The sequence below is a fragment of the Callorhinus ursinus genome, unplaced genomic scaffold (genome assembly GCF_003265705.2).
Source record: "Callorhinus ursinus isolate GAN/ISIS: 27379988/994484 unplaced genomic scaffold, GSC_fseal_2.0 scaffold1, whole genome shotgun sequence".
In the NCBI taxonomy this organism is placed as follows: Eukaryota; Metazoa; Chordata; class Mammalia; order Carnivora; family Otariidae; genus Callorhinus; species Callorhinus ursinus.
Window position 1 is genome coordinate 132,468,931 of NW_027397063.1, and position 19,178 is coordinate 132,488,108.

The 19,178-nt window shown below is 43.3% G+C and overlaps 1 long non-coding RNA gene across 3 annotated transcripts in view; it reads left to right on the forward strand.

The window, feature by feature from the left end:
• Positions 1–645: 645 nt before the first annotated feature.
• LOC112832499 (uncharacterized) overlaps positions 646–19,178 on the forward strand; it is a 55,399-nt gene continuing 36,866 nt past the window's right edge. The window contains exons 1-3 of one of the 3 annotated variants that reach the window (XR_012380861.1): positions 646–985; positions 1,502–1,742; positions 16,165–16,985. This is a non-coding gene — a long non-coding RNA (uncharacterized lncRNA). Of the gene's footprint in view, positions 986–1,501; positions 1,792–16,164; positions 16,986–19,178 lie in introns of those variants that run through there. The other 2 variants (XR_003210401.2, XR_003210400.2) reach the window with 2 other exon arrangements.

Sequence of the window (19,178 nt, forward strand, 5' to 3'; positions counted from 1 at the left end):
AATTCAGGAATGCACTGAGGAATGCTAAAGGTATGGAAGCAAAGCCAAGCTGGAGCCTCCGGCCCCACACCCCTCACTTTCTTTTTTCTGTTGTGAACCTTGGAGTCCTCCACCTGGGGCGATCCAGCCACCAAGGGGTGCCGTGCCTAGAGACAGGGCCCGGCATTAGTTATAAACCTGAATCAGTCTTCCCACCAGACAGGCCCTGGCTTGGGATAATAGAGAAGGGAAAAGAAAAAAAAGAGGTCCTTCGATTGGTCTGGAGACAGGGAGGGAGGGTCACCAGCAGAGTGAAGAGGAGGCTCCATTTGAGTTGCCTCAAATTACATCTGTCCACACACGCATGTGAAATGTTGCTTAAAAAATAAATGAGGTTAATTTCTCTTTACGGGTTCCCTTTCATCTCAGGGTTTCAAAGCACTTTGCCACAAAAGATCTCCATCTTCACTCCTTTTTTAATCTAAATATAAACGGAGGGCCCTAAGGGTTAAAGTTCGGTAAAGCCCTTTGAACTGTGCAAAGGAAAAGCATTAAAGAAAAAGAATTATTTTTTATCATTAGGAAGATCCGAGCAGCCAACCGGGGACCACACAGCCAGAAACCTCCCGTTCTGAAGAAAGGCCACGCCTCCGCTCGGATGACACGCTTGCTAATTAAAATCACAATTAAAACCAGCAGGGAAGATGGAGGGCCGGGACTACAACGCCCTTCCCCAGAAGCAGAAACACTCAGCCTGACTCACACACGATACATCAGATTTTCTCCAGCAGGCATTTGGAGGGAAGAAGAGAAATTCGAGTCCAGGCCACCCTCCATCTCCTAACCCAGTAAACTCCGTGTCTGGGTGGGTGACACATCCCTGACTCGCTGCCACCTCAGCGGAGTCCCAGTGCGGGACGAACCAGCTTGGCTTCCCGTGCGTGGAAATGTTTGCATCTGCATTTTTCAGCAAAGGAAAGTCTCCGAATCTCCCCAGTTCCAGCATGTGAGTCATTAGTGGGTGTTTGTGTTTGGGGTTCTGGGTTTGAGTCACCATCCTTCCTGCTGTCGGGCTCCTCCATCCAAGGGGAGCGTTGGAAAAGAGAGAAGCAGAAATGTGTGTGATGGCAAAAGCGGGCACCCGAAAGTGGGTCGGCTGGGCCGTTTTATCAGCAGCTCCTTGTAAAGATCATTCTTCTCTCCGTAAACAAGTATCTAACATTTATAAATAACAGTGGGAAAGAGGAAGGGGGAGGAAGGAAGAGAAATAAGTCTATAAAGGATGTGATTGAGCTAAGCGGAAGTAGAGTCTAGTCAAAGTAAAAATAGGCAACTGCCTGTTTGTCAGCTAATGGAGGGATGGGGCTGCTGGTGTTGATCAAACTAGGGGTGTAGCTCTCTGGCACCAATCCTCATGGGCCTGGCGGTGCGGCCGAGGAGGGGGTGGCGTGTGTAGGTGGGGCTGCCAATATCCCCGGCCAATTCTGGAATCTGAAAGACCACCCTGACTTTGAAATTTCAGGCTATCTTCCTGATATTCCCTCCCTTCAGTGCAATGCCTGGCACCATTTATTCCTGGGAAGGACCTCAAGACCACCCAGAATTCTACAATGGGAGGGTTCTACAAGGTCCCAGTGCCGTGCTGGGACCAGGTGCCAAAAACCACCAGCTTGAAAACAAGTGAGCTGACCGCCTGGGCTGCCCTAACAGCTGGTTTTTACTTCACTGACACTGACCATGGAAGATGGTTGGAAAAAATAAAGGTGATCATAGGAATATAAACACAAAACAAAGCAAAAAAAAAAAAAAGAATCAGGTTTTGAGCTCCTGAACAGCTCAACCAGATCTGACCCAGGGAAGGCATCTGACCACAGGCCTTCCAGTTTCCCTTTCAGAAAGCAGAGAGACTGGGCACCTGGGTGGCTCAGTTGGTTAAGCGACTGCCTTCAGCTCAGGTCATGATCCTGGAGTCCCGGGATCGAGTCCCACATCGGGCTTCCTGCTCAGCAGGGAGTCTGCTTCTCCCTCTGACCCTCTTCCCTCTCGTGCTCTCTATCTCTCATTCTCTCTCTCTCTCAAATAAATAAATAAAATCTTAAAAAAAAAAGAAAGAGGTTCAACTTTTCAACTGGTGTGAGTGTGGAAGTCATAACAGGACCTGTTGTATGCAGTTGGAGGCTGGATACTATGTTTTATCTCAAGTATATATAATTAAAAGATATCTGGAGACTCACACTCTTGCTACATTAGGGACTTGAAGCTCAGAAAAACAGAGCTCCTGCCCTACCAGCCTTCCAAATGTTAGTCAACCTACATAAACCCTTGGCAGAAAAGTTGACACAATGAAAATGAACACTGCTCTCATTCTAGACTGAGTCACAAAGGAAGGAAGAAGTACTATTTGATTCAAAACATTCTTATTTGGGGGAGATCTATTATAATGCACATCACCACCAACTGGAAAACAAAGGTTGTAAACTCAGGCGCTATTTTCCTGGGACCTTGACATTTTAAAATAAAAGCCTTCATTGTTTACAGAATACTTTTCACATTAATGTCTCAGTTTCTTGTTCTTCAAGATAGTTATCTATGGATATTACAGAACTTCCTGAACTACCCATTTTCTGTGGGCACATAACATTTGAAAGATCCCTGAGGCCTGTTCCAAAACAAAGCACAGCAAAACAAATTAAAACACTCTTGATTGTGACATTCTGTTTAAGTCATTATTCATGACACAGCTTTAAAAATTATCGCAAAAAAGTGGAGACCTGGGATTTGACTCCGGAGTTACTTACTTTTCTCAAATAATTCTCCTAACCTGCTCAGTCTTGGGTACCACTTCTTGGAAAAGTGACTTTGACGTTCTTCAATCTTATGACAACCCATCATATAGCTTCCATATCCAAACTGAGCTTGCTGCCCAGCTGAGAATATCTTAAGTAGGCCCATAGGGATCATGTCTTTTCTGTTACCCTGATTCTTTAGCTGTAGATTATCAATGTAAGTTCCATACCTAACCCAACTCAGGCCAATTAGAGTGCTGCCTTGGAATTTTGTCAAACTGCAACGTGGCAGGGGCGCACCTGGGTGGCTCAGTCATTAAGCATCTGCCTTCGGCTCGGGTCATGATCCCAGGGTCCTGGGATCAAGGCCCCCATCGGGCTCCCGGCTCCTCAGGAAGCTGCTTCTCCCTCTCCCACTCCCCCTGCTGTGTTCCCTCTCTTGCTGTGTCTCTCTCTGTCAATGAAAATCTTAAAAAAAAAAAAACTGCAACGTGGCAAAGAAGCCTATTCTCCTGATGAGAGCATGAGATGTGCAATTTTTTTCAGAGGAAAAAAAAATGAGCTCACACCTAGAGAGGTGAGACAAAAAGCGCTGGCTACATTTGAGCTTTTGGTTCCATTTGTCCCTAAGATCATTCAGCTTGTCTTCAAACATATGATATCCCAGAATCCTTAAAAAAAAATCTCTCCTACCCTTCCCACCCCCACCCCAAGCTACTTAGGTTTCTAACCCACCAAAAAAAGAGTCCTATTAAATATAGTAATCCATTTGATTGTGAAAAATAAATAAATCTTTAACTAAAGATCCAAGGAACTCCACAGAGATATTTATGTTAATCTTTCGAGTGTCTGGACAGCACACATTGTAGGATGTGCCACCCTTACAAGCTCTAAGACCAGGGGATAGCATCTCCACCCTTCTAGGAGGTAAAAGACTTGTCTGACATATAATTAGCTTTGTTTCCATGGGAATTACTGTTTCTTGCTTACTGTATATTCCTGCCCTCCCCAAACCCCCCAACAGGAGCTATACAAGGCAGGCATATTGGTTTTGTTCACTGACGTATCCAGCACCCAGAACAGGACTTTGTATACAGTAGGCTCTCAAGAAAGATTTACTAAGTGAATGAGCTAACCTTTGTCTATGTCCAGACCCTGTTAGGTAGGTTAGGTCTTCAAGGGTGCTAGGCTTAAAGACAGAAGGAATAATGAAATTGAAAAGAGGGAAGAGAGAGTCTAAGATACTTGGAACAAAAAGCAACTTTAAAGGTCAAAAGAGAATTATTTTTAAATTTAACAATTTGGAGGGGAGCCTGGGGGGTGGCTCAGACGGTTGAGCATTGGACTCTTGGTTTCTGCTCAGGTCATGATCTCAGGGTCATGAGATTGAGACCCGCATGGGACTCTGAGCTCAAAGGGGTCTGCTTGAAATTCCCTCTCCCTCTGCTCCTCCCCCACCCCCACTGCTCACGCTTGTACTCTCTCTCAAATAAATAAATAAATAAAATCTTAAAAAAAAAAATGTAACCATTTGGAAACCTTTTGCTAACCGATCAATAGATGAAGCAAATGTATCTCTCTCCATCCCAACTTTATTTCCTATTTTACTTACTGCTGGTTATACCATTATATATTCTTTCCTTCCTTTAGTAATAGGACCCCTTCAGTTTTAGTTAAGCAAATGGCAGCCCCACCAAGAACCAGCAGCTAGATGAGGTCATGTGACTAAGCTTTGACCAATGGGATGCTAGCAGAAGTGAATGGGTTTTTTTTTTTTTTCTGAATTATGCCTTTATTTTTTTTAAGATTATTTATTTGAGGGGTGGGGGAGGGGCCGAGGGAGAGGAAGAGAGAAACTCAAACAGCCTCCGTGCTGAGCACAGAGCCGGGGCTCCATCTCACAACCCTGAGATCTTGACCTGAGCTGAAACCAAGAGTTGGGCACTTACACCGACTGCACCACCCAGGCACCTCTGAGTTATGCCTTTAAAAGGCATGAGTATGCTCACTCCTCAGACCTTTTTTTCTTCTCATTGACTATGATACAAGTATAATGGCAGAATATTGGGGAAGGTCAGTAAAAAGACATGATTGCTGGCTGATCCATGAGCTGGACCCAGGCACTTAGAGGCTCAGCCCCTCCCCTGTTCATAGAATGTGGGTTCCATTTGTCTTTCCCACTCCCAGAGGCTGCTCCAAGGACACAGCCTTGAGATAGTGATATGATGAGAACACCTGCGCAGTACATGGCTGAACCCAGTTAAGGTCTCTTGATGAACTTTTTAAGATATGGTGGGAAGGTGAGGGCATCCATTCTTCTTGCTGCTGCCCACTACAAGCCTCATATATAAGTTCACTTTACTCATTAAACCTGCCACCCACCACCTTGGAGTGGCCGGCCTCCTTCGATCTCTCGCTGCCCTGCACATATGGGGGGCGGTTTCAGATCATAGCCAGAAAGCTCCTGAGAGGGTTGCAAACTGGCACAGAACCCAGACTAGCCATCTTAGACTGCCAAAGGGAAGCTTTATGCCAAGGATGGCAGCATAAAAATAAAGAAGTTAAGGCTTATGACAGCATGGATGTGCCATATTAACCCCTCACATTTGAATAGTTAACATGAAGGAAAAGTAACTGTCTATTTTATTTAAGACACTTCTATGTTCGTGTCTTTGCTATAATTAATCTGAGCTGGAACTTTTCCTATCTTCAATTGGCTCACACCACATTTATGTTTTTTAAGTTTTGGGTTTTTTTATTTATTTTTTAAAGATTTTATTTATCTTTTTAAGATTTTATTTATTTATTTGATACAGAGAGAGTGAGCACATGAGAGGGGGAGGGGCGGAGAGAGAAGACCCCTCTGAGCAGAGAGCCCACCCCTGAACAGACTGAGCCACCCAGGTGCCCCAAAGATTTTATTTTTAAGTAACCTTTACACCCGATATGGAGCTTGACTTTACAACCCTGAGATCAAGAGTTTCACCGTCTTCTGACTGAGCCAGCCAGGCACCCTGATACAGCTTTTTAGAAGAGGGAACTTAATCCAGTCCCTGAATTATGGGCAAACATTAGGAAGTAGGGACTATACAGCAGTTTGAAGGTGGGGAGGGAGGACAGGCAGAATGAACAGTAGCCTAGAGTCAGGGAAATGCATGCCTTGTTCAGTCACAGTTGATTGTTCACGTAGGAAGTGTAATGGACATATTTTTGTTTTTGTTTGTTTGACTTCCTTTGCTTTCAGGAATTGCTCCTCCATTACTTGTGATTCTGATTTTTTTTTTTTTTTTTTTGGCAATCACATGGCCCCGCCTTCTACCTGATGGGAATGGATTTGGGACTCTGTCTGTCCAATCAGGGCACTGTATGCCCCTGTCCTAGAACCCGGAACAGCACGTGACCTAAGCAGAGCCAGAGTCCGTTGGGGAGATTAATAAGGGCACAAGAGGAGAAGGGATTATTTCTCTTCTCTGTGATTGCTAGCTAGAAGACAGCTTTGCCATGGGCATAACTGCTGTTACGGAGAATAAGGCTGCCTAAGATAAGTCAGCTTGGGAGGATAAAGAGCCTTGAGGAGAAGAAAGGCAGTCCTGAGGGCCGCTTGAATCCTTGGAGGCAACTGTGCCTGAAGCAAAACTCTCCTCCCACCTTGGACTTTCCAGTTACAGGAGCCAATCAATTCCTCGTGTGTTTCTGCTCTGTTGTAGTCTTGTCACCTGCAACTGAAAGAAACCTGACTAGTTCAGGACTAACCAAAGATAAGATTAGAAAGTAGACACCATTGTCTTAATTAACAGTGGCGGCCCTACGTGCTCGACAAAAAAAATTTGGACTCGCATTTGAAGACGACAAGATGAGCCGTTTAAATTAGGAGGCTGTTCAGGTGGTATACTGGGGTCCTTCAGTGGAAAGAGCATACCAGGTGATAAGTCTAGCCTTATCACTTCCTGGCAGTGTTTTCTCATCTGCAGAATGGGGGTCATTTCAAGGGCTTCGCTGGGTGGCTGAGAGAAATACATTAAATAATATATTAAGCACCTAATACACTGGTACATTTGAAGCATAGTAACTCTTCCTATGGTGATCCTGGTGGTGGTGATGGTGATGGAAGATGGAGGAGGAGGAGCAGGAGAATGGGAGAGCTGCTCCCGGACGAGGTCAGCAGGCGGGGAAATGAGTAAGGATGGTGTCGAGAGACGCTGACAAACATCAGCAGGACTATATGCAGTCTGCAGGTGCGAAGTGTGGGAAAGGCAAAAGTCAGTTATGAACCAAGGGTGAAGTATCTGCGGAACTGACAGATTCTTGAACTTTCTCTTCTGCATCCATACCATGAAAAATAGGAAAAACAACAATGAAACAATTCTCTCTGTGGCTGTAGGTGTGCTTGCATATGGGTGATAGAAGATGCTAGAGACTCCACTGGGTATTCTTCCTACCCAGTGCCCGCTACAGAATGTGCAGGGTCCTGCGCAAAATGAAAATTCAGGTTCTTTGTTCAAAAAATCAAGAAAACAGTTTTTTCCTTTCTTTAAGGTCTTTTGATCGGTGTAAGCATTTTTGTTTGTTTGTTTGTTTTAGATCTTTAATGTCACATTATCTCGGATATAGGGATACTTACAGTGCCAGGGCAAACCCTCCAGACGCCTGGGGCCCTGCCCTGCAACTTGGTTAGTGCCTGACCTTGATCCTTCCCACACTTGTGTTCAGGCCCTGTGCCTGGCAGAGGGCTGCAGTGGTCCCTGGCAGGGGTACAGGAACAGGCAGACAAAACAGGAGACAGGGAGGTGGTGGGAGGTGGGACTTTGGGTGAGTTGAGTTTCCAAAACCTAGCACATGCTCCAATGTCCCTTTGGGCTTCAGTTAGAAAATACAAATAAAAGATAAGACTATTGGGTGCCTGGGTGGCTCAGTCATTAAGCGTCTGCCTTCAGCTCAGGTTATGATCCCAGGGTCATGGGATCGAGTCCCACGTCGGGCTCCTGCTCAGCAGGCAGTCTGCTTCTCCCTTTACCCTTCCCCCCTGCTCATGATCACTCTCTCTCCCACTCTCTCTCTCAAATAAATAAAATCTTAAAAAAAAATAAAATTATCAAATATTTCTAGATGGTGACCACAGACTATTGAACTCCAAGCATGTGGTCCCCTTCTAGGATAGTTAATTTTTATATATCAACTTTACTGGCCCATGGGGTGCCCAGATATTTGGTCAGACATTATTCTGTGAGTTTCTGCGAGGGTGTTTTTGGCTGAAATTAATATTTAAATCAGTAGACTGAGTCAAGTTGAGTGCCTTCTCTAATATGGATGGAACTCATCTAGTCAGTTGAATAAAACAAAAAGGCTGACCCCCTTCCAAGTAAGAGTTTTTCCTGCTTTCAGACTCATACTGAAACATCAGCTGTTTCTGGGTCTTGAGCCTGCTAGCTTGTGTACTGGAACTTACACGAATGGCCCTCCTGGTTCTCAGGCATGTGGACTCTGACTGAAACTAAGCCATCAGCTTCCCCAGGTCTGCAGCTTCCTGACTCACCCACTAGATCTTGGGATTTACCAGCCTCCATAATCACATGAGTCAATTCCTTATCTTTGGAGAATCCTGAATTTCTGGGTACAGGGCTTGTGTGACTACACTGATCATATAGCCACGAAGCTGGTGCTGTTCCTACTTTCCCCACTTGCTCCCACATCCCACACAAAGAAAGCGAGAGGGGGAAATTGACTAGTGGGGAGAAGAAATTGCCTTGGTTCTAATGAGCTATCAGTAATACCTTGTGTTATAATAAAGTACAAGTAAATTTTTAATGCCTAACAATAAAGGTACAGACTCCATTAAGACAGCTTGCAAATTTCCATTGTTCCAAGATCACATACTGAAACCAACTGAGGTAGAAAAATGTTAATTTCATAGGCTAAAATGGTAAGAATTTGGAGGTAATGACTGAATGAAGGTCCATCCTGTGTACAAGGAGCTCAGCTCTTTACCCTGTGCAAGGTCAACAGTACGTTTTTTTTTTTTAAAGATTTATTTATTTATTTATTCATGAGAGACAGAGGAGGAGAGAGAGAGAGAGAGAGAAGCAGAGGGGGAAGCAGGCTCCCAAGGAGCAGGGAGCCCGATGCGGGACTCGATCCCAGGACCCCGGGATAATGACCTGAGCTGAAGGCAGACACTTAACCATCTGAGCCACCCAGGCGCCCAGTCAACAGTACATTTTATGCTGTAGGGCGACAAGGCCTTATCCAACACCCTGGGGCCAGATGTCAGAATTCAGAATTATCTTGGAATTTTACAAAAGTAATACAGTGTAAGTACTGTATATTATTTACACTTGCAGCAGACTCTGGGACAGCACTCTGTGCTAAAATACATTAACATTTCTGAAGTAAAACACGTGGATATTTATGCTAGCTGGCCAAAGACTGTAAATAGCCTCCTGTCAGTCTAGGTAAGACTTTGCTTTCAAATGAGTTCAGGTGAGGTCAGATTTTGCTGCCAAATGAGTTACAAACACCCATTTTGGAGAACTTTCTGGATTTTGGAAATGCAGGTCAGGGTTAGTGAATTTGTAGTTCCTATTTCCATGGTTGGCCTCACCTGCCATTCACATTCACATTCCTCCTGCAATGGAGTCAGAACAAAATGTGGGGGAGAGCTTGTGGGGAAAGCATCCTGTGATACAGAGGAAAGGCCCAGAGAAAGGCTTAGGGTTTAGCCTTGCAATTGCTTTCCACACAATTTGGCCCAGCCACTGAGCGCTATGTGAGCCTAGAAAATGAATCAGAAGCAAGATGCAGGAGACAGAAATCCCCACAATCTCTACTGGAGTTGTTCCTTCATGCACTGTAGCACACCCATAGAAACTTCTTCCTAAGGCATCCTAATGGCAGCTGCTAGCCCTTGGAGCCCTGAACTGGGAAAAGTCATCCAGCTCTTTTAAAAAGCATTCATGTCTGTCAACTGAGGGGCTAGTCATATTTACACTTGGGGAAAAGGCTTTAAGAGACTGTCTACAACATCCAGTCACAGGGAGGTTATTTGGAAGCATTGTCTTCAAATACGTGGGGTGGGTAGTTATCTGTGACTATCACATACACAGGAAACTCCCCACCCCTCGTTCTCAGCATATCTCTCATCATGCCATCAATTCAGTTGGTGTTTAGCTGGAGGCCTTGTTAGCATTTTATGACACCGTCTTGGAAATTCTCAGGCCATTGTAGGAATATTGAGGTTTTCTTTGTTTTTTTTTTTCTTTTAAGATTTTATTTATTTATTTGACAGAGAGAGAGAGACACAGCGAGAGAGGGAACACAAGCAGGGGGAGTGGGAGAGGGAGAAGCAGGCTTCCCGCTGAGCAAGGAGCCGGATGCGGGGCTCGATTCCAGGACCCTGGGATCATGACCTGAGCCGAAGGCAGACGCTTAACGATTGAGCCACCCTGGCACCACTTCTTTTTTTTTTTTTTTTTTTCCCCAAAGATTTCATTCATTCCTTTGAAAGAGAGAGAGATAGAGCACAAGCAGGGGGAGAGGCAGAGGGAGAGGGAGAAGCAGACTCCCCGCCAAGCCGGGAGCCCAACATGGGGCTCGATCCCAGGACCTGGAGATCATGACCTGAGCCGAAGGCAGGCGCCCAACCATCTGAGCCACCCAGGCACCACTGAGGTTTTCTTTAGAGGATGTAATTCCCAAGCAATTGAATATTGCTCCTGTTAAAGGTAAAGGAAGGCTTTGCCTGCAGGGACCCTTCTGCATGGCAGTGCCGCCTCATGCATTTTGAAGTCTTACATACCCTCGAAGGACCAATGCCATCACTGCTGAAAAAACCAGGAACAGAGACTTTCCTGGTTCCTCCAGTTGAACTCTTATATCTGAGTTCTCACTGAACATTTTCAGGGTCTTGTATGAAGCATCAATTACTTTTTATCTTGCCAAATTATATCTTATCTCTAAATAAGAGTGGTTTGGGGTTTTGGGGGGGTTTGTTTGTTTGTTTGTTTTTTCTGGAAAGCACTCATTTTTACATCTGAAACTGCTCCTAGGCCACAACCTTAAATGGAAGTAAATACTTAACAATGTTCTTAATAAATGAATAATTTTGGACTTAAATATTTATTTTCCTTGTGGCAATCTGGGTTAAAAATTCCTAGTAACCTAGTAATTTTTGCATTTTCCAGCAAATGCTCAACAAATATATTAAGTGGTATAACCAGTTGTGTACTAAAGATTTCTCCCTTCATTGTTACCAATATCTTGTTATGCTGTCGTTTGTTGTTATGAATACTGTGCACTTAACTTTGTCAGTATTTGTTTCCTTATTAGTTCACTAAGAAAATAAATTCTAGGGGCACCTGGGTGGCTCAGTCAGTTAAGCATCTGCCTTCAGCTCAGGTCATGATCCCAGAGTCCTGGGATCGAGTCCTGCATCAGGCTCCCTGCTCCACAGGGAGCCTGCTTCTCCCTCTGCCTCTGCCTCCTTCTCTCTCTCTGTCTCTCATGAGTAAATAAATAACATCTTAAAAAAAAAAGAAAAGAAATTCTATCTTAAAAAAGATCTCTGGTAAGTTATTGGCAAAGCAGGATTAGAAAGATAGTGTATTATTTTTTAAAAATCATATTACTCCCTGATTACTCAATATCAGTCACTACTGATTGTGCAACAATGAAAGTAAAATTTAAAAGCAAGAGGTTCAAAAAGGAGTTAGGAAATTAGACTATGAATGGAATGTGTAAAAGAATTAGGACTAAGAAATTTTAAGACTCACAGCTGTCCTAGGAATTTAACCAATCACAGTGTTCACAATAGAGTATATAAAGGAATGCATGTTATATTGGTTCACATTAAACCAGGGCTTTGAAGTGCTGAAATTCAAGCGAGAAACCTGCATAATCCTCATTGCTTAAAGAAAGAGAGAGAGAGAATCAATTTATTCATCACCAGTAACATGATCATTCGCTGTATTGACACTGCTAAGGCAGTAAATAATCTAAGATGGGTTTGTTGGAATTAGTACATTTATCTCTTAGACATGCAGAAAGCGGTATTTAACTAGCAAGGAAAGGTGCCAGATAAAATATAGAATGCACAGTTAACTTTGAATTTCAGATAAACAACAGATGATTTTTTTTAGTAGAAGTGTGTCCCAAACATTTCGTGGATATTTGAGATTGGTATCTCAGTTCTGATTTTTTGTCACCTTCTAATGTCATCATTCATTCATTCATTTACTGATTCAACACTGAATTGTTGGGAGCCTTACTCATTGATGAGTACTATGCCTAACATTCACCACACAGTGGTGAACAAAACAGAGATGACCTTTTCTCCATCGTCCCTGCAGTTTAGTAGGCTGACATAGACAAGTAAAAAGACAATCACTCTAGGGGTGCCTCACTGGCTCAGTTGGAAGAACACGTGACCCTTGATTGTGAGGTTGTGGGTTTGAGCCCCTCACTGGGTATAGAGACTACATAAATAAAAATAAACTTTCAAAAAAAGGCAGTCACTCAGTAATGTAATAAATGCCATGATTCACGGTTTGTTTATTGGAGGAGTAGGTAGTGCAGCCTTGGGTCGGAAAAAGACTCCCAGAAGATGTGATACCTAGATAGGGCCAAAGGCAAAAATGTTGGGGAAGTGGAGGCAGGTTCTTATCAGAGAGTACCTGCCACGAAGGCAAGGCTTGGGGGACGAGAGCTATAATGGAACACTCAAGAAACTGAAAACTCCAATATTTAGTATGGCTGAACCATGGTGGTGGGAAACGTGAAGAGGTATGTCATGGCCAGATCACCACGGGCCTTGTTTCAGCCCAACTGAATGGTCCATGCAGCAAGAAGACATAGTCATATTTACAAATTAGAAAGCTCCCACTGGCAAGAGAAGAGAGAATAGGCTGAAAGGGAGGATGCTGTGATTGAGGGCTTGGGAATGGGTGTGGAGAGAAGGAGATACATGCAAGAGCTAGTTGGGAGGTCACTCCACAGCTGTCTTGTTCTTTGGATAGGTGCAATATCTTTGAGCCTCTTCTTTGCCTTTGCTTTGATGTTGTATATTATATAAAAAGGCCCTGCTGCCTCGGCTTTGCCAGGCAGTTTTGCCTCAGCCATTGTTCTGAATAGGGAATAGGGATCCCATAAAGGGATGATAAACCAGATGTGTGAAATTACTTCTCTTAACATGTGTAATAGTATGTACATAATTTACCCACAGTGTGGTTTTGGTTGACCTGGAGGTATTGGAGAGCCAGCCTGGAAATGGACACTTTGCCAGGGCTGTGGAGAGAAATGACCAAGGGCCTTGCTTAACTAGCTGCCTAAGAAGGTCACCAATTATACAAACTATCCACACAGACAGCTTGTATTAGTAGAAGGATATGCTGTAGCTTTTCATGAGGATGAGCTATGCCCAAACATGAAGGAAGAAATAATGTGAAAAGGAAATAGAAAAGAGTACTCAATGATAGGCAATGGAATCAAGACCAGTAACAAGCATGGATAAATGGGAAAGAGGAAGAAGCAATGTCATCAGCTAAAACAAACAAGTAAACACAAATAAGCAAATAAGGTAATAAATTTACCCTTTGTTGAAAGTTGATTATGCACCATGAACTATTTTAGTACAGTGTATATGTTGTTTAATTTAATTTTCACAAATATACTAAAGAATTGATCTTTGTTCCTATTTTCCAGATAAGGAAAATTATGGCTCAGCACACTTAAGTAACTCTCCCAAGATCACACAGCATGTGAGTGCTGGACCCAATATTTACACCCCAGGTTTCTCTGCCTTAAAAGGACAATTGTGCTGCTCATAGCCTCTGGCGTGGCACGAAAGAAAAGATACTTTTCTCAGGGAGGGTCAACCTGGCATTTCTGAAGCAGCACCCTTCCGTGCTGAACAGAACAACAAGAACAGTTCATAGGCACCATTAAGTTCATGGAATGCTGGGATCTCCCTGCTGGGAGGTCCAAAAGCATCCATGCATAGAGCTGACAAGGCTAACAGAGACAGATACTAGAAGTTATTCAAGATTTAACACACCCACCTATTACTTCTTAGTTCTACTGATTTAGATGAACACGTTGATTTAGCCAAAAAGTATATACATATACTTTATATGTATATATAAATATATATAAATATATATATTATAACTGACAGTTAACTTATGAATATTTAGAGAATAGCAGCATTCATTTGCAGCCAGCACTTGGAGCTATGTTCACCAAGATCAAGTCATGTTGGACTAGTCACATTTCCACCTTATGTTTATGCTGTTCTGCTGAGCTAGACTATCACAGGAATGCCATAGAACTACTCAATCTTGATTTCATCCACGTCCTTAGAAAAATGCTTTCTAATATCCTTGTGAGCCTGTGTGAACATGGTAAGTCGAATGCTAGCTCAACTGAATAGAGGTATAACAACTGAAACAATTACATCCTGAGAGGATGATGATGTGGGTGTGTTTAGTGATAATACTATAGGGCCTCAGACTTAGACTTGTATTTTTCAATATATTTTGGATGACTTGAAGAATGTGATCTCTCTTCTGAACTTCAGTTTCATAATAAAATAATTGCTGGGAGTCTCCATATGGATATCCAAAGCAATTCAACCGAAAATGTCCAAAACTGACACCATTACCCTCTCTCTCAGGCTTGCCTCTCTCCAGTCCTTCCCCACTCGGTTGACAGACTGCCATGTTAGTGGCAAGTACTTGAACGCACCTTAACATATACATTCATGTATATGAATATACATTTATTCACTGGGTGATGGAGAATCTTGAAAGTATGACCAGAATTGTGTTTTAGGAAGTTCGTTTTGTTGGTTATATGAAGTATGGTGAAAATAGGGGACAGTGCCACCAGAAAACTATCACCATTTTTCAGGCAAGAAATGAAGAAGATCTAAAGTAAGAAAGTGGAACTTAGTTGGAAAAAATGGGAGGGGACAAATTTGATACATTTGGGGATCTGCTGGCTGATCGGCTGGCGGAGTTCAAGAGGGAGAGGAGACTAGGATAACGCTCAGTGATTCGAATGGATGGATTTGGCATGATGACAGTGGACACCTATGGCTTTTTACTGAGGAAAATATTATACCTCTTCTTCTCAAAACTGTTAAGAAGGTACTTTAAGGGAGATAATATTGTTTCCATAATTTTGGTCCCACTGTCTTAAATGATTGGTCTAGGAGGACACCTCCCCTGTGACAATCATAGAACCCCAACCTACTGGCAGCAGGTAATGGATCCAGAGGAGGGCAACTCATTCAGACCAAATCAACCAGAGTCCTTGTCCAGAATTTTGAACTTGGAACCAAAGCAAGTTTCAGTCTGGCCTTTTTAGTGACAGAAGTTTCCTATGGACTGAATGTTTGTGACCCCCAAAATTTCTATGTTGAAGCCTAATCCTCCATGTGACAGTATTTGGAGGTGGGCCTTTGGAAAATAATTAAGTCATGAGAATGGAGCACTCATTAATGGAATTAGGCCCCTTATAAGAAGTGACATGAGAGAAATGATTTCTCTCAGCCACGTACCTCCCATACAATAAGAAGGTGGCTGTCTACAAGCCAGGAAGCAGATACTCACCAGACGTTGTCTTGCTTTTGGACTTCCAGCTTTCAGAACTGTGAGATATTTCTCACAGGTGGTTTATTATTTAAGCCACCCAATCTATGGTATTTTGTTAGAGCAGCCTGAAGTAAGACAAGGTTTCAAGATATGGAGCTAGCAGGCATATTTTCCACCAAATAGGAGGAGTGGTCTGAAGCAAAAGAAGATTAAGCCCATAGGCAAAGAAAAACAGTGAGTTCTACAATATTTGAGAAACCTGGCTCCAGGTGTTCATGGGGCCCATTTGCATCCCTGTCCCTCCTACAATTTGATTGTACAACTTTTCTTGGATTTCCTGCGACAATGTTTTCCCTTTGTTGCCTAAGCTAATTAAAGGTGCGTTCAAGTACTTGCCACTAACATGGCAGTCTGTCAACCGAGTGGGGGAGGACTGGAGAGAGGCAAGCCTGAGAGAGAGCGTAATGGTGTCAGTTTTGGACATTTTTGGTTGAATTGCTTTGGATATCCATATGGAGACTCCCAGCAATTATTTTATTATGAAACTGAGGTTCAGAAGAGAGATCACATTCCTCAAGTCATCCAAAATATATTGAAAAATACAAGTCTCAGTCTGAGGCCCTATAGTATTATCACTAAATACACCCACGTCATCACCCTCTCAGGATGTAATTGTTTCAGTTGTTATACCTCTATTCAGTTGAGCTAGCATTCGACTTACCATGTTCACATATAATGTAAGGTCCTTCCTAACTAAACTTGGTGTCACTTCTCTAGTCTCATCACCACTGACTCCTAATTTCTTCATATTCCAGGATTTGAACTTGCTTCTTCTGGAAGTTCACCCAGATGTCTTACTCAGAAAAACAAGGAACATCTACTTAACTGTGGAGTAAGACAATTCTGAAGACCTCCTTTTTCAGCTGTTGATGGGGAACTGATCTCACACAGAACCTGAGGAGGAAGTAAATAGGGAGACACTCTAGTCCAAACTTTCTTTATTTTTACAGATGAAATACTGAGTCTGAGCAGAATAAAGTTACTTTATCTATGTGCTGGTGATCACAAGCCTCCGTCTTCTGATTCCCATTCCACTGCCCCAAATCCAGATGGAAGTGAAAACAAATCTTACAAACAGAAGAGCCAAGAAGGGAGGAAGGGAAATATAGCCACAGGGACTGAAGATCCAGAAGAGGAGGAGGAAGTGCTTTTATTTTCTGGAACCACCCCTAACCCCAAAATGTAAAAGGAAACAAGAAAAGCTTATGAAGGCTAGGGAGAAGAGGGAACAGACACTACACACAGGAAATGGAGGCATAAGAAAAGTGGGAAAGGAGAAATGACAAGCTTAAGAAATCATTTCCTTAGAATGGGGTGGGTTCAGGGCCAGGAATAACGGGCCCAGATGGTTTTAATGATCAAACTCTGCCTCTTGCCTTTCATCTGGCTGTAGCAGGAACTATCACCAGTGAAGGGCCATATCCTGTCCGTGGGCTGCCTCACAGGCTCCCACTGGTGCCTTGGAAGTATTTCACTGAAGCTGGGATACTTTCCCATTCCCCAGACCTCACATCAGGAAGCCTGCTTACCCATTCCCAGGACTGCTCCGGCATTCACGAATGTGGTGGAATATAAGGTGAGTCATTTTCTCAGTCTTGGAAGTCTCTTTTGGTCCTGTCCTTCATTTACTTTAACATATACATGTTGGAGTATGGTTTCTGGATCATCTCAATCTCCTTGAAAAAGCAAAGAGTTGTTAACATTTGTGAGAAACACAGAAATACCAAGCAACCCGAGGCCAAGAAGGATAGCTTGAATCCATTTGACTCTGAGGAAAATAGCTGGTAAAATTCATCTAGAAAGAATTCTCCTCTTTTTTTTTTTCTTGTTGCCTTTCCTCAACAAAAGTTGCACTATTAAGAGATCCCAATGTTGAGGTTACCTCCAAATACTGAAGTATTCATAAAAATTTTACCCCATAAGAGCAAAGCAGAAAAGTAACTCCAGGAGTTTGGAAGTGAATCATTGGCCTTCCAGACACTGACCCAAACTCCTTTTCCAACACTTGAGTTAATACCAGTATCCTGAGACCCCAGACTGTGTTCCTCTTTTTCTTAGTTTGGAAAGAATGACTAATCCCTGTATACTATTCTTGGACTGTTATTTTGGCCAATTTAGGAAGAATGGACGAATACTAATAATATCCGACGTTTATAGCACGTTCACAGTTTACAAAGGCTTTTTCCATTTACTCCTCACGGCAGTTCCCAGATGAAGTGCCCAAGTGGTGAAGCGAGGATATAAACACAGGTCTTTTGAATCCAACCTGCAGTTTTAATTGTGCACTAGACAGGGTACATAATAACTAGCAACCTTCATATTCCAGTGGTGTGGCGCAGTAAAGTTGCCTCCTGCTCTTGTCACAGCAGCGTGGGCTGGTGGGGCTGGGGATTCTGCTTCATACAGTCACGCAGGGATTCATGCTCAGTCCACCCATGCATCACGGTTTTCCACATGTGGTCTCCAAAGCCGCTGGAGAGTGATGGGGAGGGAGAGAGAGCACACGCAGATTTTGATGAGCCAGGCCAGGAAATGGAGCACATCACTTCTGCCCAGGTTCTTTTGTCCTGAAAGTCATCTCAGCAAGGGTGGCCAAGAGGTAATTCAGCTATTCACCCAGGTCCACAAGCCTTGGGAAAGTGGATTTGAGAGCTTTGCCCTTAGAACTTCAGTTTATCAAGCCTCCGTGACGTCTGTCCTGTTGAGGAGACCTTGCTGAATAGTCTTTGGAAGTGACTGTTTTTCTTTCCAGCGTCTTTTCCTCCTTTCAGCTCCCCAAATGTCTGTCTATTCCTGTTCACTTTTAGCCCTTTCCCAGAGGCTGCTTTGAGATCTATTCAGTCCTCATTTCATTTAAGCCTTCACCTGTGTATTTGTCTTTCCCCTCATGAACTCTTTAGAGACAAAAAATGTGTCTACTAGCGCAATACTGTGAGATACGTTCCCTCCAATCTCCTTCATCAACCTTCCACTTTCATACCAAAAACCTCAGTTCTGCCCTAGTACCAGATGCTATGCCTGGAGCCATAGGGAGAAGCAAAGAGGAATTAGCCATGAGGTCTTTTTTTTTTCTTTTTAAAGATTTTATTTATTTATTTGCTAGAGAGAGAGAGTGAGAGCACAAGCAGGGGGAGGGGCAGAGGCAGAGGGAGAAGAAGACTCCCCGCTGAGCAGGGAGCCCCATGTGGGACTCGATGTGGGACTCGATCCCAGGACTCTGGGATCATGACCCGAGCTGAAGGCAGCCGCTTAACCGACTGAGCCACCCAGGCGTCCCAAGCCATGGGGTCTTAAGAAGCTTATGAAGAAGGCTAAGGTAAATATGCGACAAGGCACGTAAAATACAGTGCTAAGGACACAGAGGGAAGAAACTGACTTTGAATTGAAGGGAGGGGGACTGGAAGGACCTCAATGAAGAATTAATAACCATTAAAGAAGTAGCAAGCAGTTACTGAGTTGTTACGTGCCAGGGCCCATGTGACAGTGCCTTATACGTATTATTTCGTGTCAATCTCATAACAACCTTACGAAATGGCACCAGTGTTGCTCCCCTTAGCCAGGTTGGAACAGACACTGGAAAACTGACAATAAGGGACATTACTAGGACAACTGGTGAAATGTCAATATGAGCTGTAGATTAAATAGGTAATAGTATTGTATGAACACTAACTTTCTTGATTTTGATCATCATTTTGTAGTTATATAGGAGAACATTTTTGTTCATAGGAAATTCACCCTGAAGGATTTAGGAATGAAGGGGCATGATATA